This window comes from Nyctereutes procyonoides, unplaced genomic scaffold (assembly GCF_905146905.1).
Source record: "Nyctereutes procyonoides isolate TBG_1078 unplaced genomic scaffold, NYPRO_anot_genome, whole genome shotgun sequence".
Taxonomy (NCBI): Eukaryota; Metazoa; Chordata; class Mammalia; order Carnivora; family Canidae; genus Nyctereutes; species Nyctereutes procyonoides.
In genome coordinates this window covers 3,271,945-3,297,764 of record NW_026575155.1, presented here as the reverse complement: position 1 = coordinate 3,297,764, position 25,820 = coordinate 3,271,945, and the positions used below count along the sequence as shown (strand labels likewise).

The 25,820-nt window shown below is 40.6% G+C and overlaps 1 protein-coding gene and 1 pseudogene across 1 annotated transcript in view; one reads left to right on the top strand and one right to left on the bottom strand.

The window, feature by feature from the left end:
- Positions 1 to 16,889, top strand: part of LOC129502007 (40S ribosomal protein S26-like) — a 57,073-nt pseudogene extending 40,184 nt beyond the window's left edge.
- Positions 1 to 22,809, bottom strand: part of BACH1 (BTB domain and CNC homolog 1) — a 134,881-nt gene extending 112,072 nt beyond the window's left edge. The window contains exon 1 of the mRNA XM_055313472.1: positions 22,789 to 22,809. The gene's annotated coding sequence lies outside the window, so the exon portion shown is untranslated. The remainder of the gene's footprint in view (positions 1 to 22,788) is intronic.
- Between the last annotated feature and the right edge of the window lie 3,011 nt (positions 22,810 to 25,820).

The following is a 25,820-nucleotide window of genomic DNA, read 5'->3' as shown; positions in this document are numbered from 1 at the left end:
TTGACACAAATTCTTCCACATGCTAGATAAAATAGCATAAGAAAAAAATAGACAAGTTTGAAAGAAGGAAACAGAAAACAACCCATAGTTTCAAGAAATAAAGGGGATGATCAAATGCAGAGTAGTAAATCAAACTGATGTAACAACCTCCCAGTGGTTGTCAGCCCTCCTTAGAGAGAAGGCTGAGTGTTAATATTCAGGCAGGAAAAAGAAAAAGAACACAGCCCATGTGAGGTAGAGGGCTGGAACTGAGATCTCAGCACTTAGCAAGGCCCATCTAGGAAAAGGGAACTAGAAATACTCCTCCCACCACCCAGAGAAGTTGCAAGGAAACTTGCCATCTGCCTGGAACTTAGGATAGGGAAAAATTGAAAACCCCACACTTAAGACATTTGCATATGAGGGTCCAACTTATATTTTCCCCATCAAAATCCCAACCTAAGACATTAACATAAAGCTGGTCTGAGATCCATGAAACCACTGCAAAACTAGTGACACTGGTATTTCCACTACTGAGGGCACTACTCTCATGGGGAAAAATCAACCCCTACTGAAGATGATCTCACAATGAAATAAATTTAAAAATCACACACACACAGAGGCTCTTGGAAATAATCCACCATCATGAGACAGAGTCAGTATTACAAATGGAAAATTCACTTTACAAAAAATGGATTTAATAGATGTGAAAAAGACTATAAAATAAATAAAGTTTAAATAATCAAGGAGATAAAAGTGGAACTAGAGACAACAATGAAAGAACAGGATGTTGATGAATAAAGACAAAGAGCAGAAAGTATGCAGCATCCTCCACTTAGATAATTACTTAGAGCTCAGCATCTCCACAGTGGCAGGTGGGGTGGGGGGGTGGAGGGATGGGGAAATGTGGGGAGAGAATGGAGAAGATGCATCAAGAGATAAGTGCTAGGGCACCTGGTGGTACAGTCAGTTAAGCATCAGACAATTTTCAGCTCTGTTCATGATCTCAGGATTGTGAGATGGAGCCCCATGTTGGGCTCTGCCCTCAGTGCAGAGACTGCTTAAAACTCCCTCTGTCTCTGCTCCTCCACCCCGCTATCTCTCTTTCTCCTTCTCTCTCTCAAACAAAATAAATAAATCTTTTGAAAAAGAGAGATAAGTCCTGAGAGGTAGACAGGATCAAGTTATGTAGAGTCCTGTGCCACCCTAAAGAGTTTAACTTTATCCCCCAGCAAGGAAAAGACTTTAAAGACTTTTAATCAAGAAAGTGATGAAGAGATTTGTTTTAAGATGTTCTCTTTGGCAGTACTTGGAAAATGAGTGAAAGGAGACAAATATGGAAAATGGAGACCACTCAAGATTTTTTACAGTAGACCAGATGTCTTTAGTTCCAAGCTGCATTTATAGGCTAACAAACATTCAACTGGGTTTTTTTTTTAAAGATGTTATTTATTTATTCATGAGAGACATGCAGAGAGAGGCAGAGACATAGGCAGAGGGAGAACTAGGTTCCCCATAAGGAACCTGATACAAGACTTGATCCCAAGACCCTGGGATCACAACCTGAGTCAAAGGCAGACGCTCAACCACTGAGCCACCCAGAGACCCCAACATTCAACTGCTCTTAGAGTTTCTAACTTTGGTTGTTCTACAAACATCAGCAGAGATCCAGAAGCTGCAGGACTGCATGGAGCATGTATGCTATCAGACAGTGCAAATGTTCAAGATACAGAGATGAACAAAACATGGGCTCTTTATTTTTTTCTCTCCTCCAAGTGCTCAAAAACTAGCAGAAGAATCAGACATGTAAATAAATAATTACACAATGTATTGTATATGAGAGAGGAATGAATAGAGCGGAGGAGGCTGGGGCAGAGGAGTGTTGACAAAGGGATTACAGAGAAAGGGACATTTGAGTTGAAGTGCAAAGGAAGAGTGAGAACATTCAATGCTGGAGGAATTTTGTAACCTCAATGACTCATGAATATAAGACCAAAATGATGAAAATTCAGGAACCACTTTCCATAAACTTCATATCTTGATGATATTCTAACATATGAGTCATCATGTGGTATAAGAAACGAATAAAACTTGATCTTCAGAGAGCTTTTAATGTAATACTAATTCTTTATTTTGGTATAGCAGATGAACTTCACAAGCCTTAAACACATTCTTTTATCCTTACAATAACTGGTTGGTCTTATTCTACCCATTTTGAGATGGAGAAATTTATTAATAGGAAAGTAATTAGGGGCACCTGGGTGGGTCAGTCCAGTAAGCATCTGCCTTCAGCTCAGATCGTGATCTCAGGGTCCTGGGATGGAGCCCCACATTGGGCTCTCTGCTCAGTGGGGAGCCTGCCTCTCCCTTCCCCTCTACAGCTCCCCCTGTTTGTGCCTACTTGCTCGTTCACTCTCTCTCTCTCTAATGAATAAATAAATAAAATTTTTTTAAAACTTTTTTTAAGAGAAAAGTAATTAAAAACAAGACTAACTCACAAGAAATAAATGTTAGCAGCCGAGCAGAGTGTGTAATGATAAGAATGGGTCACATTTGTTCCATTTCACAGGGAAATTCCCAACTGTTCTGATCCATCTAGGCCAGGGCACCATGGTTTTCTTTCCCACCTCCTGCTTTGACAAGGCGACTATATGGTAGCACAATATGCCACCCCCAAATATGTCACCTTGGCATAATAAGTATTTTGAGTTAAAAGCACATGAGAGGAAGCAGATGTAAGAAAAGCCCTCCGCCCTCTCCTATTTGCCTAAAAGCATGAGATAAACTTACAAAGGACCCCCTCCTCCAAGAAGTAGAACTAATCACCAAGACAACTTCAGATCCTTGTCAGCCTGGAGATGGCACCAGAGGAAACTACATCACAAACCTTGCTTGAACAAGCATTATCTACCATTAGTTTCCTATTTATCTGTGTTCCTGCAATTTCCTGCCACAAAAACTCAAGAGTCCTTTTTCTTTTCCTTGTCACTTTTCTAAAAATATGTTTGTTCCTTTGCTAAGATGCTATATAAGCCCAAGTTCTAACCAACTCTATGAGTTACTCACCTCTGAGTGCTACCATATGTAAACAATGCATATGTTAATAAATTTCTGGTGTTTTTCTTGTGTTTTTTTTTTTTACATATATCAGGCATGTTTTAATCAGACAGGTAAAAGAAAGTCTTCTCTTTTGAATTAAATAAACTATTAATTTATTAATAAATTAATTTAATAAATAAATTAAATGATTTAATAGTTAATTAAATAAACTATTCAACTGCTAGATGACTTTAACAGGCTTAAATTTTAAAACAAAAACAAACAGGCTAAATTTTACATATTTTGAGTTTTGTTCATTCAAAAAACAAGGATTTATAGGGGCACCTCAGTGGCTTAGTTTGTTAAGCCGCAGACTCTTGATTTTGGCTCAGGTCTTGATCTCTGGGTGGGCTTAGAGCCCCACCTATGACTTTGTGCTGGGCTTGAAGCCTGCTTAAGATTCTCTCTCCCTCTGCCCCTCCCCCCCTTGTGATCTCTCATTCTCTAAAAAGCAAAACAAAATAAAACAACCTAGGATTTATTTAAAGTTTTAAAATGCACTAGTAATATGAGGCTGTTATATTATGTGCAAATATTCTAATATACAACTATAGTATTTTCTTGAAATGCTCTGCATACATACTCAATAGCAACCCAGCCCACCATAACCAGTTTTTAAGGTATGAATGGCCACCTTGACCTGCTCTCATGGATCCTTTCCTGGAAAGGCACAAAAGACCCTTTTTTTCCCTCCAAAATGAAAATCCCTTTAATGAAAATACTGGAGCTTACAGCCAATCCCAGACCAATGAAAAAGTCATATTTTCCACACCCCTAGATCATTTCATTTGTTACTGACGAAGTTCTTGTGAATTGTGAAACAGAGAAACAGCTGGTGCTGGAGGCAGGATTATACAGTCTTTGTTTAACATGGTCTCTCTTATTTTAAAAAGGCTAGGAGAGGTTAGAGATGACTTATTCACTCTCATTTCCTCATAAGTAACACTCAGTATTCTGATTTAAAGTTTTAAACCTTGGCAGAGTAGCTCAGGCCCCACCAGTTGGAGGCCAGCCATGTGGCTGTCCCTCCACTATCCGGCCCTGGTCACCTCTACTCACAGGCTCACACAGCCTACATGCGCTGCCCCCTCTTGGGCTCATATGGCCATCGGCTTTCATCACTGGGCAGTAAGAGGTAAGAGCAGTCTAGGGCTGCTCCGTGCTCTCTCCCTCCTCCATGGGGGAGCACCCCAGAGTTAAACCTAACCCAGAAGACCTGAGACTCCCACCATCACCACAATAAGGCTGCCCCCAAGCTACTTTTCTCTTATTAATGTGTCTTTCATCTACCCAATTTATAGGGCCTCAGCCAGAGAACCTAGGAAAGTAGTAGGAAAAAATATTTTCTCTTCCCTGCAAATATTCTACATCTGTCCAGAGCACAAATAAGGACCCAGTACTTTTAGACTGTGGGCTATCCATGAGCATAACCATTAGTTCCTGAGGGCAAGTGGTTCCTGAGGGTAAGTGGATCTCAAGCACAGTGTGGTGCTGACTCCCTCTGCATCCCGGTCCTTCCTTTCCCTCCCTGGCTCCATTCCGCTGGGCCTGTCCCTCCGCATCTTCTTCTCATAGTCCCATTGCCCTTCTGCCACCTTTCTCACAGTCTCGGCCCCAAACCTATGAAGTGTTTATAAGTAAGCAACTGAAAATGCTTGCGATGGTATTTGATTAAAGTCTGGGGATTCCCCAGGGTTCAAGTGAAGGTAAGACACAGAAGGAAGGGGAAAGACCCAGAAATCAGAGTAATATTCAAGCTAACTCACCTAAAGAGGCAACTGGAGTTCAGAGAAGGAACAGATTGTTTAAATGTAGGATATGTGCCAAGGCCAGAGCTGGGAGGGGATGGAAAAGAGGCACTTAGAGAAGAGAAAGAAATTTATAAAATTGAGGACTGAATGGGATCCTAGAGATCTTGGAGTCTGTCCTCCTGCCACTCCCACAGCTTAGTCCTGGCAGAGAGCCATAGAAGCTAAGATCTAGCTTGGACCACGTGGAGCCCTGTGAGAGACAGGCCTACCAGAGAACATCATTAATGTCAAGAAACGGTGGGAGGACAGGAGGAGGCAGAGAAACCTAATTTGTGAATAATGAGCTTCCTCTGACAGGCAGAGCCAGTATTACAATTTTATTAAGTACATAATTCCTGCCCATTAAAGAGCCCATTGTCTTGATGACCTGGGAGACACTAGGGGAACAGATAATTCTTAAAAATGTACTATTTATTTGAACAGCTGATATTGTTTCTTCCCACTCACACGTACATTAGACTTAGTGGGACTTAAATTGCTCTCTTAGCGAGGAAGCTACCTCTTGGTTGTAAATTATATGTCTTTGCTCGGACATTAAATCTTTAGGCCACTAGCAAACTACTGAGAAGATTACTATTCCCCCATAATTCACTCTCATTCAAATATGTAAAAATACTTTGAGTTCTGGGGAAGAACAGTCCTGTACAAATAAACTCTAAGTGTAGTCAGTCAGAACCCACTCTTGGGTTTAGTGGGAGAGCTGGCATTCTAGATTCCTGAGGCCAAATCTATGTGCCACCTGTCTTGGCAAATCAAACTGCTTTAGCGCACAGCCACACCCAATCATTTAGGTATTATCTATGACTATTTTCCTGCTATAATGGCAGACTTGAGGAGTTGTGAAAGAGACTGGATGGTGTGCAAAGCATAAAATATTTACTATCTGGCCTTCTACCAAGAGTTTGCCAACTCCTGGTTAGTCTCAGTCCTGTTACTACAAAATGTGATTAAGAATACATTCCAGTCCTACCTCATTCCCTCTAATAAACATTTATTGAGCACCTACTGTGTAGTAGTCACGGAAGTAGACACTGAGGGGGTGGGATGGTAGGGGAGGAGAGTTCAGAGATAAATAAGGCTTCTGCCAAGAAAGAGGTAACATGAGTAATTTCGAGGTGTGTTAAATACTGAGATAAAAGTGGGCTCTGACACTAGGAAGCCAAAATAGGAGAACTTACCAGAAAGGGATAACGCCTTTTGGAGACATCAGACTGCAGCCAAGTGACAAAGACCAAGTAGCAGCTAGCCAATGGGAAGGGCTGAAGGGAAATAGGAGGACTCAAGAGCCGGGACTGGTAATCAAAAGCCAACATTTGGCTCCTTCTCTTTGCATGTCCGCTGTAACAATCTTTGTGGAGATAATGCACACAGCAGGCGGGGAGACAGGAGTGTCTGGAACTGTTACAGAGTTCCCATAGTTCACTGCACAACTTGCTACTTAAAGACTAATGAAGGAAAAAATGAAAACCTTTCATATCAAACCTGTGCCAAATGAAGCTTCTGTCTCCATGAAATTCTAATCATAATTTTTAAAGCCACCTAGAACTTACTGATAAATAATTCTACTCAAAAAAAACCATAAACATTTTTTTAATGTGCAAAAATCAGGGGATATCCACTATGCAACAGGTGATGACATAAAGCTTTTCCTGTCTCATTTTTGGGCTGCACCCCCAAAACCAAATCAATGAGTGACAAATAGACCCCTAGAAGAACTTCTTTGTAAACCTGTCTACATGGTGTGAGTTGAAGAGAACAGAAAAGGTCCTACACTCCAGCAGTATCTCTCTCTTCCACCAGGCCCCGTCATCCCTTAAATTGCAGCCCTTTGAGGCACTCCTGAGGGTTAGCACAGTTAATTTTCAAAGGCCACGCACTCTTCAGGAGTATATATTTGGTACCTGAAAGGTATCACATATTAATGTCTTTCCTTTTACCCAGAACACCAGCAGGAATTATTTTTTCTGACTGCTTACTAAAATGTAAAGCCTAAGGGTTTTACTAGGACAAAAAGACCACAAATCCTGTCAGGGTTTAGAAGGTTAGGAAAGAGCCTAAGCATGAGACACTGCACTGGAAGACTTAAGTGGATATTTTCTAAAAAGAGGGCCAGAGGGAGGCATGGGTGGCTTAGTCCATTAAGCATTGGACTCTTGATTCTGGCTCAGGTCATGATCTCAGGGTTGTGAGATGGAGCCCTGCATCAGGCTCTGCACTCAGCAGGGAGTCTGCTTGAAAGATTCTCTCCCCTTGTCCCTCCTCTCCACTCTGGTCAAGCACATGCACACACCCTTTCTCTCTGTCAAACAAATAAATCTTAAGAAAAAAAAAAAAAGGCCAGCAAACAAATAAGAAGCATAAAGATTGAGGATTTGTTTTTCCATATGTAGGATCTGTGAATGTGTGTCTGTGTTGGTTTATTTGTGTCTCTATGTTTTACAGGGGCAGGGGTCTCAGAGGGAAGAGAGGTGGGATAGAACCAAAAAGAGGGAGGAACAGGTGGGCAGAGTTTATCAGAGATAAACTTGCCCACATTCCAAATTTTGCTTAGCCATTTTAAAAAATCATCTTAATTCTGTAGTTAAAGTGTAAATATATGCTAAGCCTGGTGGAGGTATTTCCACATATTAGCATATACAATGTGAACTATTTGGAGGTGATTTGTGGTCAACAGGAGATGAATATTGGTATTTTTCCATTTTAAGCATCGTCCCCTTAGGGTTAGAAAAGGTCTTTTTAAAATGTATTTATATTCCTTGCTTTTTATAAATCTTGTGCCTCCTAACTGAGATTGTTTCCACTAGATGCCAATTAATTCTCAGTTCAGTGAGGTTATCACAGTACACTATATCTCAAGTCCTGAAGGGAAGCAATAGAACACCTGTGCATGATCCTCTAAGGGGTACTAAAAACTTCTCTACACCAACACCCTGCAGCTTTTATACAATTGGAGTAAGATTATTAAGGATTCCTTTGTATGTTCGTCCTGCCTCCCCAGAGGAGAGTGGGAGGAGGGCTCCTCTCCCTTTCTCAAGCTGTCTTAGCTTAGTCTGCTATAACAAAAATATCATAGACTGGGTGGTTTAAACAACAGACATTGACTTCTCACAGCTTTGGAGGCTGTGAAGTCCAAAATCAAGTTGCCAGGAAATTCAGCTCCTGATGAGAGCCCTCTTCCTGGGTTTGTTATCACAGGCGAGTTCTCGCCTATCTCTTCTTCTTCTTCTTTTTTTTAAGATTTTATTTATTTATTCATGAGAGAGAGAGGCAGAGACACAGGCATGGGGAGAAGCAGGCTCCATGCAGAGAGCCCGATGCGGGACTCAATCCCGGGACTCCAGGATCATGCCCTGGACCAAAGGCAGGCGCTAAACTGCTGAGCCACCCAGGGATCCCCTTGCCTATCTCTTCTTATTATTATATTTAATAATATATACACTAGTCCCACCACGAGGGCTCCATCCTCATGATGTAGTCACCACCCAAAGGCCCTGCCTCCTAACACCATCACACTGGGGATTGGGGCTTCATATAATTTGGGGGAAGACACATTTAGCACATACCACTTTCCAAATGGTTCTTCAAAAGAACCACTGTAGGGACTGGGGTGTCTGGCAGAAGGGGGTATGATGTCTCTCCACCCTTACTCCCTCCCCACCATCCCTCATCCCTAGACAGCTGGATGCCAGCTAAGTCAGACCAATACCTAGGCCCCACAATGGCATGGGCCCTGAGTGGTGGTTCTTGGGAAAATCAGGCTGGAGTTTCTTGGATTTGTCAGGAGGGACATGGGCAAGTTACCTGGGCAAGGTACCTGCCTCTCTGATCTAGCTAAGTCTGATGAGAGCCTGGGTAGAGTTCCTCCTAAGCAAAGTGAAGAGAGGCCCACATCTTCAGACTGTCTGGAGCCCAGTGCTGGGTGTTCTATGGGTTAAATGAGAACTATGCAAGGTAACCATCTTTAGAAGTCTTGAAAGGACCCTATGGATGGGGTCTACTTGACAGGGCAAGGGCATCCTTGGAGAAGAAGCTGTGCGAGGTGTTCCATCAGAGGAAGTTGCTAAGCAGGGCTCATACTCAGTCATCTAGGCACATGGCTTACTTCATAACTAGAAGGACTTTGATAGTCAGAGTCAGGGAATGAGGCAGCATGAGGGCCTTTCGGGTATTCTCACAATCACTCCATGAGAGAAAGTATTGAGTGTACCTTGGGCATCTCTCCCCAGAGGGCCCAAAACACAAAATTGCAACAGTCCCAGCCAACTAAGACTATGCCACTCCTCTCACACTTCCCACCCTCCTACATCCTACCCTGGAGGCATGAGAAACATGCTGATGGAAGAGAAAGGAGTGCAGGAGATGGAAGAGAGTGCTGATGGAAGAGAAAGGAGTGCAGGAGATGGAAGGAGTGCTGATGGAAGAGAAAGGAGTCCCCACTGTGGACTTCCAGGCCCCCCCCCCCCCGACCCCACAGACCCGAGCTGTGGCAGATGGGAGAAGGTTTCTGTTGACCGAAGTACTCTGGTAGTACTCCAGGCTGAACTTTCTACTACTGGAAAACAAAATCTATGAGACAGATATTATCTAGAGGCAAGAAAGGAGAGCTGACAGAGGGCTTGAAAGAGGATTGTCTTCTACTTTGCTCCCTAATATGCCTGGCCTATTCAAAAAAATGATTTTTTTATCTAAAGCATAATTTTTCAGCAATGAAACTGGTTTGCCTATTAATCCAACCCTGAAGGAAAGACCCAACAAAAAGATGATGTTTCAAGAAACACCATTAGCATTATATTTAAAATAAGGAAAGAGCTCACAGGGGGCTTCTTTGTGGGCCACCACTCACACTAGTTTATCCCCTGTAGTCTTTCCTGGTGGTGGTGGCAGGTAAGCAGTATGCACATCTAAAAACTGAGTCCTTCATTTAGACTAGCCTCAAGTTTCAAATGCCAGTCAGAAAAGGATAAAATAAATCAAATGACTTGATAAAGTCACTCAGAATTAGTAGAAATAGGGATGCCTGGTGGCTCAGTTGGTTATGCTAACTTTTGGTTTTGGCTCAGATCATCATCTCATGGGTCCTGAGATCAAGTCCAACTTGGGCTCAGAACTCAGGGGGAGTCTACTTAAAGATTCTCTCCCTCTACCCCTCCCCTGACTTGTACAAGCAAACGCACACACTCACTCTCTCTCAGACTCTCTCTTTCAAATAAATAAATAATTCTTTTTTAAAAAAAATATTAGAAATAAAAAGAGAAAGTGACAGACCCACAGTATGAGCAGTAATTTCTCTTCACTGTGCTCAGGTTTTCCTGGGTCCTTTTTCTAAAAACCAGTCAAGCCTTCCCCATAGACTACAGACATGAGGGATTCTTGGACTTTACGTCAAGCACTTCTATCACATATACCACATTGTCTAGGGGACATTTGCATCATTATTTCCAAGAAAATATCTATAAGAAATAGCATTGCAAATATTATAAAACTTGTTTTCATCTGAGGCACAAAACATTTTTCCCTAAATCTATAAACTAGAAAATAACATTAAGAAATAAGATTATTCATATGAATTTTAAATTCAAAAGGGAAAGAAAGAAAGAAATTCACATTCCTAAAGCTGAATTGTCTAACACAGTGGTCACTGACCACTGTAGCTATTTTCTTTTTTTAAGATTTATTTATTTATTTTAGAGAGAGAGAGAGCACGTCTGCATTGGTTGGGGGGTGCAGGCAGGGAGCAGCGGCAGAAGAAGAGGGAGAGAGAATCTCAAGTAGACTCCTCACTGAGTGTAGAGCCCGATGGAGGGCTCAATCTCAAGACCCGGAGACCTGAGCCAAATTCAAGACTAAAGCTTAATTGACTGAGCCACCCAGGAGCTCACCCACCTCACTGTAACTATTGAAATTTAAATCAAAGTAAAAATAAACAAATATCCAGTTTCTCCATCACATTAGCCATGTTTCAAGTGTTCAACAGCTACATGTGGCTAGTGGCTACCATATTGGACCTGTAATATGGAGCACTGTCATCATTACAGAAAGCAATATTGGACAACGCTGTTCTAGAGTTTCAGAGCCAATCATTTTGACACTGGGAAAACAACTCCTGTTTTCTCTGCATGACTAGATTCTTAATATTTTAATCCTCAGTGAATTTGAGCTTTTGTAAAGTATGAAGGTATATCAGAGGCTTGTAAAAACAGACTATTATTCTCCATATTAGAGACAGATCAAGTTCCCTTGATAACTTTATTTTTTAAACAGCCTTACAAGGGTCAAAGACGGGCAAAAATCCAGAGTTGCAACACTTTTTCCTAGAAGCTTAATGCCTTTCAGATTGCTTGCAAACCAGAAAAATTCAGCACTGGGGAATTTAAAATGTTAAGTTAGTGACCTCATACAATTAGCTGGTTCTCCGAAGCTTTCATGGTTTTTCTGCTAAACACAGAATGCACTTCTTTGTATCACATTCTTTTCCCATATTTGTAATTCTCACTTCCTTTTTACATGATACATGAATTTTAAAATATTAAGGCTACATTATTCACTGACATGAATAGATATATGAGTGCAAGGGTTGAAGAAAAGAAAACTTTCAAGGAAAATTTTTGGAATTCTGTGATCTTACAGACTAATAAACCTAGAGACCTAGTATTTACTTGGAACAAGAACAATTATGAGTTCCAAATGTTTGATATTTTGCTATATAGCTCTTCTTCCCCACAAAAATCAAACTGAATAAATCTTTGTCAGAATTTAAATTTTCCTCTCATTGCTTTCTCTGGAAATACTTGGTAGACTGGGTCATCAAGACCTTACATTCATTGTCTAATGAAAACATGATCAAATCTCAGACATTTTAGCTAATGTCTAGCCCAAATATGTTAATCTGCCTACAGTGGAAAAAATAGGTATTTAACCTGTAAATTCTCATTGTAGTTTATTTATTTATTTATTTATTTATTTATTTATTTATTTATTTATTTTGAAGGAGAGAAAGAGAACGTGCATGCAGGGCAGGAGGGGCAGAGGAGAGGGAGAGAGAAACTCAAGCAGACTCTGTGCTGACTGGGGATCCCTACATGGGGCTCATCCCAGGATCCCAAGAACATGACCTGAGCTGAAATTAAGAGTCCACCACTTAAATGACTGAGCCACCCAAGTACCCCTTGTATAATGTTTATTGTGGCTGCCATTGCATGGTTCTGAGAGTCAAACACCTGAAAATAAATTATTATGATAAAGAATGTTATTTTTAATATATGCAAAATTTATATTTTTAACAAGGCACTTTTTTAAATGGAAGGAGATCATTAATATATTCTCCTATCCTTTCCTACAATTAAAGAAAGACTTAGAGAGACCAACTGTAGAAAATTAATTAATAGTGTTCAACAATTTAGGCAATGCTATTAATTTTCAAAAGTTTACTATGATCCTCATAGGATATTCCAAGACCTAGTCATAATATTGGTATAAAACAAATCACATAGGATATTAGAATTCAGAGAAGGGAAAGAGAAACAAAAGTTTGGGTAAAAAATAATGGTAAAGACTTTGAATTTCCAGGATGGGAAGCATCCCAAGAAATTCCAGATGAAGTAGGCAGTGAGAAAAGGAAATAACAGGGAAAATGCTGTAATCAGGACTTTTCAGACTTTAAAGTGCTGGGGAGTTACATCTCACCCAAATGAAGCTTTTGACAAAATAAATCTAGATTAGGAACTGAGACTTTGCATTTCTAACAAGTTCCCAGGTTTTGAGTAACAAAGTCACGGTAGACTCAATTATTATCATCAGTACATAACCCACATTTACACTGATGCTTTGTTATTGAAGACTGACCCTCAAATAGTATCCCTCATTTGATCATAAATGAATGAAATAGGATTCTGTGAAATATCTTGTCTTATACATCAACTCAAATCTACACCTGTCTCTCCCAAGCTGGATGGCATTAGATATGCCAGTAGTACAAACATTCCATGCTCAAAGAAGTTTGGAAAATGTTAAGTCAAACACGGATAAGTTTCTTTACTATAAGACTCTCAGAGTCTTTAACACAGTGTACATTATGAATCTTCAAGAGGGAGAATTGACCACACATAATGCTTTCTTCCTGGTTAACCTATGAATACTTCCTGGAAAAACTTCCCTACGTGGTGAAGAGCGATGTAATGACAAGTTCTGACGTCTCAGTGGTTCTTAGATTCATAGATACTACTTTGGTCAGTGTAATTAGTGACACATTTTTAAGAGTAAGTCACTGATAAAGGAGTTTTCAAAGACGGTCAAGGCACCAGGTTAGAAATAATGATGGTCTTTGTACCAATCAGATGGAGCTCAGCAGAGAATGCTAGTGTAGAAAACCCCAGAAAGAACATGATGCTGACAAAGTACAGAAGGCATGTTATAGAATTAGGATGTGGAAAACCACCTTTTCACATGGCACAGTGTGGCTGTATCCTCTAAGGAAATGATAGTAGCAAACAGGATAGACTAGTCCTCTGTGTACCAAACAGAAAGAGAATGGCTCATCACAAGTAAGAGCAGAAGTGCCCCACCCAGGTACATGGTTTAAATAGAAGATTTTCAGTCGTGCCATACAGTGCCTTGTGATCATCGCCTTTCCATGTGAGGAGCAAGAGGAAATGTTTTCCAGTACAATATGTGGGAAGATGGATCTCATCTCTGCCCAATATGACAACCAGGAGAGATCTTCTAACTATACAAAACACATGAAACCTAATGCTTCAAGAAATACTTCTTGACCTCTCTTTAAACTGGTTTTGTTGAAATAAATAGTAGATTGAAGTTTTGCCTACGGCAAAGAAGCCTCAACCAAACTGACTTTCTCTTTTACACAAGTGTAGAATTGTACGTTTTCCAATTTCACAAGGAAGTAGCAAATATACACTTATGATAACTGAGTCTACCTGACATCAAAGACCCATCTCATGAAACTGGGATGTAATGGTTCCCAAAATGTAACTGTAACTGAATCACCTGGAGAGCTTGTTAAAACACAGATTCTTGGGACCCACTATGGAGTTTCTGATCCAGTTAGACTAGGATGGAACCTTAGGATTCTCATTTCTAACAAGTTTTCCGTTGATGCTGCCACTGCTGGTTCAAGATCCTTACTTTAAAGAACTCTGCTGGAATGAAAGGAGCTTTAGTGATCACTTGGGCCATCCCCTTTCCCTCACAGATAAAGAGTCTGGAGCATATAAAAGATATTATCCCCTAAGGTGGGACCACAAACAGCTCCCCTGACCACAAGTCTGTGTGCCATCTCCACTCCTGTATCGAGAAAAATTGTGAAAGACTTTGATGTGGGCAAAAGATGACCATGTGTCCTGTCCATCTACTCTTCTAATGTATCTTTGCTTCCACTGCCTTTCAGCTGTTTTACAACCCTGAAAGTTGTAGAGAACTGATCATAATGCAAATGATTATTTTGTGAAGAAATGCAAGTGACTTGAGATCTGTGAAATACAATTGGCTGTTGGGCTGTCAATACTCACCAAACATGCATCATATATAATACTAGACAGCATTCTCAATCACCTGTGTGTGTGCGTGCGTGTGCATGTGTGGAGGTACTTTCAACACCCTCTTGAATTTGTAACAGTTTAGTGCTTATGGAATGGCAAAATAAGGATCTCCAAAAATCTGCAATAAAATCTCTGGCAAAAGTCAAAACCAACTTTTTCCATATTCTGGAAATTAACCAAAGAATTACAAAATTCCAAGTCATGTTTATCAAGAAAAAATGGCTGAATCTTGGTAAGAACCCTCTTTCCCTCCCCAGCTACATGGTAGCCTAGAGGGCCAAATATTTCATACCTGTGAGAGCTGGGCAAACCAGCAACCTAACTGAAGAGGACAGAATGGGTTTGGGACTTCCCAAAAGCCCCATAATTGCCAACATTTGACCAGCTTATGGCAAGCTTATTGAAAATCCCCATTCTGAGGACGTGTCTTTATTTCACCTGACTCAGATCAGACTCTGTACCAACATCCCTGATTCTAGGGAATTTGAAAGAATAAAAAAATTGGTGGCAATTGTTTAACATTGCAGCTGTCTAAGATGATGTTACTGAATGAAGCTAATTAAAACACCTGAAGAGAACAACAGGGGAATTTGAGGTCCATAAGGGACTTTGAAAAACTCACATGCTTTCTTGGAAGTCTAGAACACCATGTGCAGGGGTGTGCATACACAGAAAAGACCTTAAAAGGTCCTAATCTCTCATCTCTACCTTGCCTTGAGGCTCTGCACAAGCTGAGGCAGAGTTGTGAACTGCCAACAAGATAACTGAAGATCTAGCCCAACACACACAGGCTGGGAGAGTTATTAGTTCAAAGTGTTTATGGAAATCTCTGTCTAATCATTAGCTGACCACCAAGCTAACCAGGCAGAGACTTCAATGGCCACATGCGACAAAGAACACAGGCTTTACAGAAAGAGTGCAGGAAAGTCACTAAGCACATGAATAAGCAAACGGCAACCATATAACAAAAACAAAAAACATCAATGACAACAAACCCTGAGGAAAGCATCTGATTTCCAGAGTTGCCACAATATATTGTTTAAAACGCAAAAATATGAGACACACAAAGAAATAGGAATGTATAGCCCACACAAAAGAAAACAACCAGTCAATTCTCCCTAACATAGTCCAGACTTCAGACTTCTTAAACAAAGACTTTAAATCACCTAATGAACCAAAGGAAACTATGTTTAAAGAACTAAAGGAAAGTATGGGAACAATTCAAAAATACGATCAAGACATCAATTCCATTTACAAAAGAAAAAAATAGAAATAAATTTTTTGAAGCACAAAATTTGTATACAGAAAATCTACAAAATGTCAGTGAAAGAAAGAATATCTCAATAAATGAGAAAACATCATCCCATATTTATGAATCAGAAGGCACTGTTATTGTTAAGATGGCAATATTCCACAAATTGATCTATGCATTCAACTCAATCCCTCTCAAAGTACCAGCTGCTATTTTTTGCGGAATTTGACATGCTGATCTTAAACTTTATATGGAAAAAGAATATTCAAAGCAATTAAAAAGATTAAGAAACATGTAGGATTTTTTTTTTTTTTTGAGAGAGAGAGAGAGTGTGTGTAAGCATAACCATACCAGCAGAGGTGGAGAGGTACAAGGGAGGGGCAGAGGGAGAGAGAAAATCTTAACCAGGCTCGACACCCAGTGTGGAGTCCAACACACCACTCCATCTCATGACATGAGCCAAAATCAAGAATCAGATGCTTAACCAACTGAGCCACCCAGGCATCCCAAAACTTGTAGGATTTAGACTTCTCATTTTCAAAAGTATTTACCACAAAGCTACAATAATAAAGTAGTAAAGACAATTTGGTACTGGCATAATTCAATGGATAAACAATAATCTTTCACTCTCTTGGATCCTCGCTTCCAAGATAACGAAGAAAAGAAGGAATAATGGTCATGCCAGAAAGGGCTCTGGCCAAGTGCAGCCTGTTTGTTGCACCAACTGCACCCATTGTATGCCCAAGGCAAGGCCACTAAGAAGTTTGTTATTTGGGCGCCCAGGTGGCTCAGTGGTTTAGCGCCACCTTCAGCCCAGGGCCTGATCCTGGAGACCCAGGATCAAGTCCCATGTCGGGCTCCCTGCAGGGAGCCTGCTTCTCCCTCTGCCTGTGTCTCTCTCTCTCTCTCTCTCTCTCTCTCTCTCTCTGTCTCTCATGAATAAATAAATAAAACCTTAAAAAAAAAGTTTGTTATTCAAAACATAGCAGAGGCTGCTGCCATCAGGGACATTTCCAAAGCAAGCGTCTTTGATGTTATATGCTTCCCAATGTGAAACTACTTCACTGTATGAGCTGCGCCGTTCACAGCAAGGTAGTCAGGAATTGCTCTCCTGAAACATGGAAGGACCAAACACTCCTACCCCGATTGAGACCCAAGGGTGCTACCCCAAGACTTCCAACAAAGCCCATGTGAGGAGCTAAGTCCTTAAGGACTGAAGAAACACTGTTCTCTGGAAAAAAAAAAAAAAAAAAACATAAAATGGAGGGTATACTTTAAATACATACACACATAACAACAACAACAACAACAACAACAATCTTTTCAACAAAAAGTGTTGGAACAACTGATGCAAAGGAATACAATTGAACCCCCTACCTCACACTCTATATAAAATTACCTATATATTTACAAATATTATCTCCCATTCTACAGGCTGTCTTTTCATTTTGCCGAACATGTCCCTGGCAATTAAACTGCAAGGCCAAATGTGTCTTCTCCACAAAAGCAATACTATTTGTATATCAGCCACTTGGGGGTGGAATTCACTTGGGTGAGCTAATCTAGGAGCAATTTTAGAAGATATGTAAGAAATGGCAACTGCATTCCTGCTTCCAAAGGACGAGCTTATACACAAACTTAGATCAGACCCATTCTTCTGTTCTTCAAAGATTGTTTTACGTGTGTCCTTCTTTCCATTGCTGTGTTTAATCAGATCTATGCTGCTTTCCTACAGAAAACTCCTGAACATATGTTCTGCAAATTTACCTCCTATCACCCAGGGTAGAGAGGAAGATGGAGCAGGGGTTTTCCTGAATGTGTAGCAATTGTAATGACTCATACTACTTCCTTATTCTAACCCTATCAGTGAGGTGGAGAAAGCTCACAGTCAGGCCTGGGGGAAACCATCTTTACTTAGAGGGTCCTCTTGGTGTAGTGATTGCTTTTTGTTTTCCTTTTGCCACAAGACAAAGCAAGGAAATAAAAAATGCAGACCAAAGTAGAGAGAGCTTAAAACTATAGGACAACAAGAGTCATCTGTAAAATAAATGTAACATATATTGAAATGAATTCCTTAGTATATACCATTGAGAAAGTCAAACTCAGCATATTTCTTTTTTTGTGTGGTCAGGTACTAAATGGCTCTTTCATTATACAAGGCCAATAAAGAGAGCAGCGGTGAAGAAAAGAGGAGGAAGGAGTGCGAAGAGGGGTAAGTGTGAACATAGTTTTCCAGCATGAGTAGTCCAGATAGTATCTCAGTTCCCCAAACACTGTTTGCTTTGTAATTTCATTGCATTACTCTTTCAGATGTTTTCTCTCTGAATGGCTAGAAGTCAACAGCTCCAGACTGTAAATCTGTCTGTTAAAGCAAAGCACTCAAGTCCTTTCCAATTCTCACTACTCATAAAAAAGAGGAATAATTGAGGGTTTTATACCTTAAGAGATTTCTCGAAGCTTTGCACAGAGATTAAACATCAGCAATTATGTAAAGCTATTCATAACTTAAAACTGAGGGGAAAGAAGCCAAGCCGTTGAGGAAACCAGAGCCAGAAAAGGATTGCTGTTTAGTTCACTGAACCATGCTGCTTTTGAAATACTATAATTCAGATCAGTCAATGAAATTTGTTTGCTTAAAATGTCCTTTTCTTTATTAAAAAAGGACCTAGGGTAGGGAAGGCATGAGCTGCCATCCCATAAAATAGGCGTAATTATACCACACTGTACGTGGTGTTATGATAATTAAACTTAAAAATTTATAGGTAAAAGACCTAACACAGTGTCTGGTACATGTTAAGGGATTGGTAAGACTTGGCTGCCATAGTTTTTATTATTGCTGATATTATCATTACTATTATTATGGAGGTAGATCTGTGAGTGACAGTTGCTGGTAGTTAGAAGACTGATCCAAATCATTCAGAATGCTTATGTTGGATTTCACAGACATGTACAGAAAATAGAATATTTCAGATTTTGTGTCATAATATAATTAGTGCCAGATTCTCAAAAGAATCCTTAATTTTTACATTATTATCCAAAATGAATTTCAGTGCCAAATTCCTGTATGTGAGTCTCTGACCCCAACAACTAATTTATTCACCAGTTAATTTCTAAATCCTGAGTTATTTATCATTATAAAGATGTCATATGCCCCAAAAGCACCTTTAAAAAAAAAAGGTTTTATTTATTTATTTGAAAGAGAGCACAACACAGGGGGAGGGGCGGGGGAGAGAGAGAAGTAGACTCTAATGAGCAGGGAGCCCTACATGGGGCTCCATCCCAGGACCCAGGGATCATGACCAGAGCCTAAGGTAGATGCTTAACTAACATCTGGGTGCTACCCAGACACCCCCAAAATCACCCTTTAAAGAAAGACTGCATGAGAAGAAAATGGGACAGACTTTGATTTACTAAGCATCCTCTAGCTCAACCATCTGGGTTATCTATGCCTTTGTTTGCCTCCAATGAGATCATTTCACAACCTAGATACAGAAGTTAACTTGTGGAAAATTTATTGTAATGCAAACAATTCCTGTCCATAAAAAATGCAAATTGTTTTCCTGTGACTATAGACCAGTCTTATCAGTTGTGCATGCATTTGAGAATTCATGGCACATTCTTTTTCTGACTATAAGCATGTGATTCTCTTTTCAACTGGCTGCAACATCTATCGGCCCCTCATTAATTCCTGAGTTAAATAATATCTGATACATGTTTATTTTATATTGTATGGAAGTCATAATTTTATCTTCATTGAAAATTTCTCCTTCAATAAGTATAAGCATCACGTTTATATGACTCCCTGAGGAACACATCTGAAATTCAAACAAAGAACTTTGCCCACATATATGCTAGTCCAGGCCAGAATTATGCCCTTCTTCCTGTTGCATCTGGACAGTCATTGTAGAAAGTCAGTCAAAGATGTCTGTCGAAGCTTACCAAGTGAAGAATAGTGTCCTGGGCATTTTTAAATAGCTTTTTCCATACAAGAAAAGACTGCAAAGTTTCTAAGGCAATGAATGTACAATGAGTTGCTGAGGGAAAATAAGTATTAACGCCAGGAAGTAAGATCCCTCTAGAGGGCTTCTTGGAAAAAAAATATGGAAGCTAGATTTGGGTTCAAAGAGGATTCAGCTCACAAGAATGTAAAACTAACACTCTTTGAGGTTTTAAACTAAAATTTGCTTAATGTATTTCAGGAAAGCAAAGTATTGAAAAGTATTTTGTTTTCATATTTTATCATTATAGTTGTTCGAAATACAGGAACAGAGGGACACTGGCTGGCTCAGTCAGAAGGGCATGGTCTTGACGTCACTAGTTCAAGTCCCACATTGGCTGTAGAGATTACTTAAATAAACTTTAAAAATGAAATATAGGAATAGAACCATTCAGATTTTCTCTAGGAAGTATGTTGCTAAAATTTCAGGGCTTTCTTCTTACTTTAATCTTACATAATTACAGAATTGAATATTTTACAACTATAATACCATTCCACTTACATAAGTAACTTTTTATATAATTGAAATAATTACGTGGGAGGATTTTAGTCAACCCAACTGTGTTACCATTCACATAAGGTTATAGAATTACTAAGACATTTAAAACATATTTCTATGTGAATGTGTAGTGTTCTAACAAAAGTGGTATCAAACTATAATCATATAAGTATCTAGAGATTACAAATAATGACCATCTAATGAATATGACTAATTATTACAAAAAATTAAGAATCTCAAGATGCCAATGATAGAGCACTTAAAGTCAGTGCAGAGCCTTTCTGAGTGTGGATCCTGGGCAACTGCCCAGGTGGTGCATCTATGAAGCCAACCCCTCTTAGCATTGTATGATTAACACTTTGATGTCCTTGAAGTCTCCACAAAGCTCTCACTTTATCCCCTTCCTCCATGCCCTCGAATCTTCTCTTTTTATATATTTTTTAAAAGATTTTATTTATTTATTCATGAGAGACACAGAAACAGAGGCAGAGACATAGGCAGAGGGAAAAGCAGGCTCCCTGTGGGGAGCCCGATGCAGAACTCGATCCCAGGACCCCAGGATCACAACCTGAGCTGAAGACAGATGCTAAACCACTGAGCCACTTGGTACCCCTGAATCTTCTCTTTCTTTCAAAATCTTTAGTTTGTATAACAATATAGGAAATGAGAGACCCTAAAGAGAAAACATTAGTTGGTTTTGGATATTTTCCCCCCTTTCTGAAAGGGGAAGTCAGACATTTCCCTGACTTTTGACTGCCTCTAATATGAAGCAGTATCCAGAGTTGCTTTCTTGCCATGTATATACACATGGAAAACACTCATGGGGCTGTTTGTATGTAGGGGATTGATTCCTATCAAATAAACTAGGAATATTTGTCAAAGGCCCTTGACATTTAATACGGAAAAATGACCTATAAGAATCACATCATCCAGGGGATCCCTGGGTGGCGCAGCGGTTTGGCGCCTGCCTTTGGCCCAGGGCACGATTCTGGAGACCCCGGATCGAATCCCACGTCGGGCTCCCGGTGCATGGAGCCTGCTTCTCCCTCTGCCTATGTCTCTGCCTCTTTCTCTCTCTCTCTCTCTCTCTCTCTGTGTGACTATCATAAAATAAATAAAAATTTAAAAAAAAGAAGTAAAAAAAAAAAAAGAATCACATCATCCATATATAGTGTAGAGTGAACTAATCTCTCAGGAAGATGGGATATACCTGGATCATGAAATATTTATAAGGCAAATTAAAGGCACATAGTCTAATCAAAATAGCCTCTTATTGATTTATTTCCTGTGCTACTGCATTTTTCAGGGCTCTCCAGAGAAACAAAACCAGTACAAGGAACTGGCTCATGCAATAATGAAGGCAGGCAAGTTCCCAAATCTCTAGGGTGAATCAGTAAGTTGGAGACTCAGGAGAGCGGACAGCGTATTTCCTGTTGGAGTCTGAAGGCCTGAGGACCAGGAGAGCCAGCGGTGTGGTTCCTGTCTGAAGGCAGGCCCACTGGAGACCTAGGAGGAGCTGGTTTTCAGGCAGGAAGAAATTCTCTTTTGTTTGGAAGAGGGTCAGCCTTTTTGTCCCATTCAGGCCTTCGGTGCACTGTAAGGCCCACCCACACTGGAAAGAGCGATCTGGGTCATTCAGTCTATCACTTTAAAAGTTACTCTCATCTCCAAACACCCCGATGGAAGCACCTAAGCTAATGTTTGACCGAATAGCTGGGCATCCTGGGGTCCAGGCAAGTTGACACATAAAGTGAACCATCACGGACACCCTGTTGTCACAGACCCTATAAAGCCCTTAAAATTCCTGGCTTCCCACTCAGGACAGAAAACTAGCTACTGTTCATCATATCTGCTCAATTCTACCATCTGGCCATAACTGAAGAGTTAATTAGAACAAAAGGTAAATTCTTACATCAACAGTTTGCTGAGTGCGAGGCACAAGCCCAGGAGGAGAAAAATGACCCAAGATAGCTGACTAATACAAAGAATATTGGGGAAGAAGCAGCTTTATTTAAGTGGGTTTTACCTAGGAACTTCCTTCTTTCACTTTTTAGCCCTCTTGCTAGGGATGTGATTTTATTTTCTCTCGTGGTCACCCATCTAGGGTTGGAACTGTGCGAGGATCATCACTGCTGCCGAATGGAACAGGTTGGGTTGGGTAGGATACAGAATGAGGGTGAACCACTGCAAGTGGATGGGAAAGTAGCTGTGGGCACAGGCATCCGCAGCCTTGGGGCAACAGGAGTGGAGGAGAAAACCAAGGGGAAGGTAGAAAAGAACATTGGAAGGAGAAGCGAGGGAGAGACTGGAGGGGCAAAACTGGGGTGAGCGAGGTGGGCTGGTTATCGTAACCTCTACGTCCCTGAAGAAGATGCTCCAATTCCACCAAGGCGAGAGAAGCCAACCTGGAGCTTGGAGAAGGCTCAGGTAGTAAGAGAGGAAAAAAGAGTTGTCATCACTGAATTCCTTGAGAAAAAAACTATTAAGAAGAAGCTTAGGGCTTAAAAGACAGTGGCATTGATGGGTCAAACAAGCTGGAGCTAAAAGGCAGATTTGATTAAATAGTTAACCACGACGAATGCCAGGGTCTTTCTTACCTTAGGGTTTTGTTCCCGCTCTTCTCTCTGTCTGGAATGCCTTCACTGTCAGCCGTCACCTGGCTCACACCTGTTAATTATTAGGTCTCCACCTGGCTGCTTTTCCTCCCAGAAGACACCTCTGACCCCAGGAGACAGGGTTTGGTGCCTTCCCCCATGTTCTCAACTCACCCTATCTTAGAACTTATTGTACTGATTGGAATTGCTTTCTGCTGTGCCTGTTTTCCAGCAGGGGCTGGGAGCTCTTTTATGGCAAGGGTTGTGCTTTGTGTAAAGTTGTATCTCCAGAATATCCTTCAGTGCCTGGCACCATATACCAGTTTACTAGTTGTTTGCTAATTGAAAGAATAGAAGAATGCGCAAGGACCCTACTCAGGCTCTCTCAATAGCACTTAAGGTGCTGTGCTGGGCCTTTGGTGGTGGAGCATTGGGAAGAGTCGGGTAGAAGTAGGGGTGAGTCAAAGCAAATGGACACTCGGCCTGGCCTCAGAGAGCCTGGTCACAGCTGTGACTCAGGGTATGACACAAGGCAGGTGAAATAATACAATACTGTAGCACAAGACAGGAGAGCCGGAGTGCCAGATTTAGTCAATAAAAATATAGGGTCCCCAGTTAAATTTGAATCTCAGATAAGCAACTAATAGTACATATAGGTCTCGTGGACTATTGGGGGCATACTAAGGCTGATAGTCACGCATTGTCTATTAAAATAAAGGTTTGACTTGGCCTCTTGTAATTTATCGGCCCTGAGGGAGAGGAACATGGTTTATAAGAGATGATATTCCCTCTGTCTGTTAGGGGGTGATACGGGGACATAAGAGATGATTCAGAAAAGATTTTCTAGGCAAAATGGGAATCGAATTGGGTTGCAAAGGATGCAAGCCGAAACGTGAAGCAATACAGTTGAGGCAGGAGATATCTTGGGTGGAAAGTCAGTGCAGAGTCAGAGACTGGCTGCAATCTGGTTTGGCCAGTGTGAGGAGGTGTGACATGGGTGGTGAAAAACCCAGCTAGATGGTTGGGCTGAGTCTGGTGACTCTGCATGTGTCAGAGCCTCAGCAACCCCCGTGCCCCCACCCCTTGCCTTGGCTGGACTTTGTGTGCAGGCTGGGCAGGATCTTGCTGCCCGGGCCAATGCTTCATCTTTGCCCAGCTGAGCAGTGCTGGACATTAGTCTCTCCCTGTCAATAATGAAGAAGAAGCACCAGGGACATTTTGCAAAGGTTGTACATTGCTCAATTGTTTGCATTTTTTCAAATGCTGGTGTCAAAACAGCATCTCTAGCCAAGTCAAGGAGAAAGTGAATATTAACAATGACTTATGAAAACAAGATGGGAAATACTAGCAACTTCGAAGATATTTATAATTTAGTCTTTTCTGCTTTGCTCTTACAACTTTATTTAGCATTATGTGGTAAATATATAATGAAATTGGTAAAAAAAAAAAAGCTTACTTAGCATCTAGGTAAGAATTGGAAATGTTTATATAACCTTTATTGAGCACCTACTATGTCCCAGGTGGCAGGATATACAATTTCCCATAGTCTCTTTTTTTTTAAGATTTTATTTTTTTAAGTAATCTCTACACCCAATGTGGGGCTTGAACTTACAACCCCGAGATCAAGAGTTGCCTGCTCCACTGCCCAAGCCAGCCAGATGCCCCGACAATTTCCCTTACTCTTAAATACAACACTACTATAATGTTATTACATCTATAAACATATACAATAATATTATAACACTATTGTGTATGCATAATAATTGTTATGTGTATCTTGCTGAGGTTCATGTTTATTTGCTCATCTATGGTCACTCAACCAGCAATTCAGTTATTTTGGAATTCAAATCTGATTTGACTCTAACATCTGTATTGTTTCCATTATATCACACCTATAGATACAGACCCATGGGTAAATAACAACTCTTGAGCCTTATGGCATACACCCTGTAGGAGCAGAAAGGAAAGAACATCTAATTCTGTCTTATGGGCATCAGGAATGGCTTTGTAGGGGATGCTTGAGTAGTGATTGACAATATTATCTCATCTCCTAATCAGATTAATAATGAGCAACATATGGAGAGTACTCACAATAAGAGAAGTATCAGTAGTTTTAAAAACATATTGTATTAATTCCAAAATGCTCTCATTAGGTTTTTGTAATCTTTTAGTAACCCTTACTTGCATTTCAGGCGTTAAAACACACCTAATACCCTATTTCCATGTTTTATACACACATTTTCATATCAATACAGACGTGCATCGCTGCACAAGGTGACAGAGCTTTCTATTTGTAGAGATATTTGTATTTAATAATTAACATACTCTGGATAGATATTTAAAATGAAAGAATTTGGATATGATTAACATTTTCCAAGAACTTTCAACAGCTAGGACAGAGGAAAGTGCTGCTGCCCAAACTGATTAATGGAGAGCCTGACCTGCTGATGTGGGCATGTTCTGGGTCAGCTCCCCAAATAAAAGATTGCACCCCCATCACTGCTGACTCACACGTCCCCTGGAGGGTTGGCATTTCCTTCCTGTGGCAGGATCTTCTGCTTTCACCCCCGCACATTTCACTCCATATACTTGCTCTTTTTCTTCCATACTAAGTTCCAGACAATAGGATTTTATTAGAGTTCCCAGAGAAAGTGAACCAACAAGAGATAGAAAGGGGGGGGGTGTATTATGAGGAATTGGCTCATGTGCTTATGGAAGCTGACACATCCAAGTTTTGGCATCTGTAAGCTAGAGTCCCAGGAAACCCAATGGCGCAATTCTCCTCTGAAGGCCAGCAGGCTTAAGAGTCAGAAAGAGCCAATGTTTCTGTCTGGTCTGAAAGCAGGAAAGAGTCAACATCCTGACTCAAGGCAGGCAGGGAAGCAGGAGACGGAATTCCCTCTTATTCATAGCCTTTTTGTTCTATTCAACTGACCGGATGAGGTCCACCCACATTAGGGAGGACAATCTGCTTTACTCAGTTTATTAATTTAAAAGTAAATCTCATGCAAAAACACTCTCATAGACACACCCAG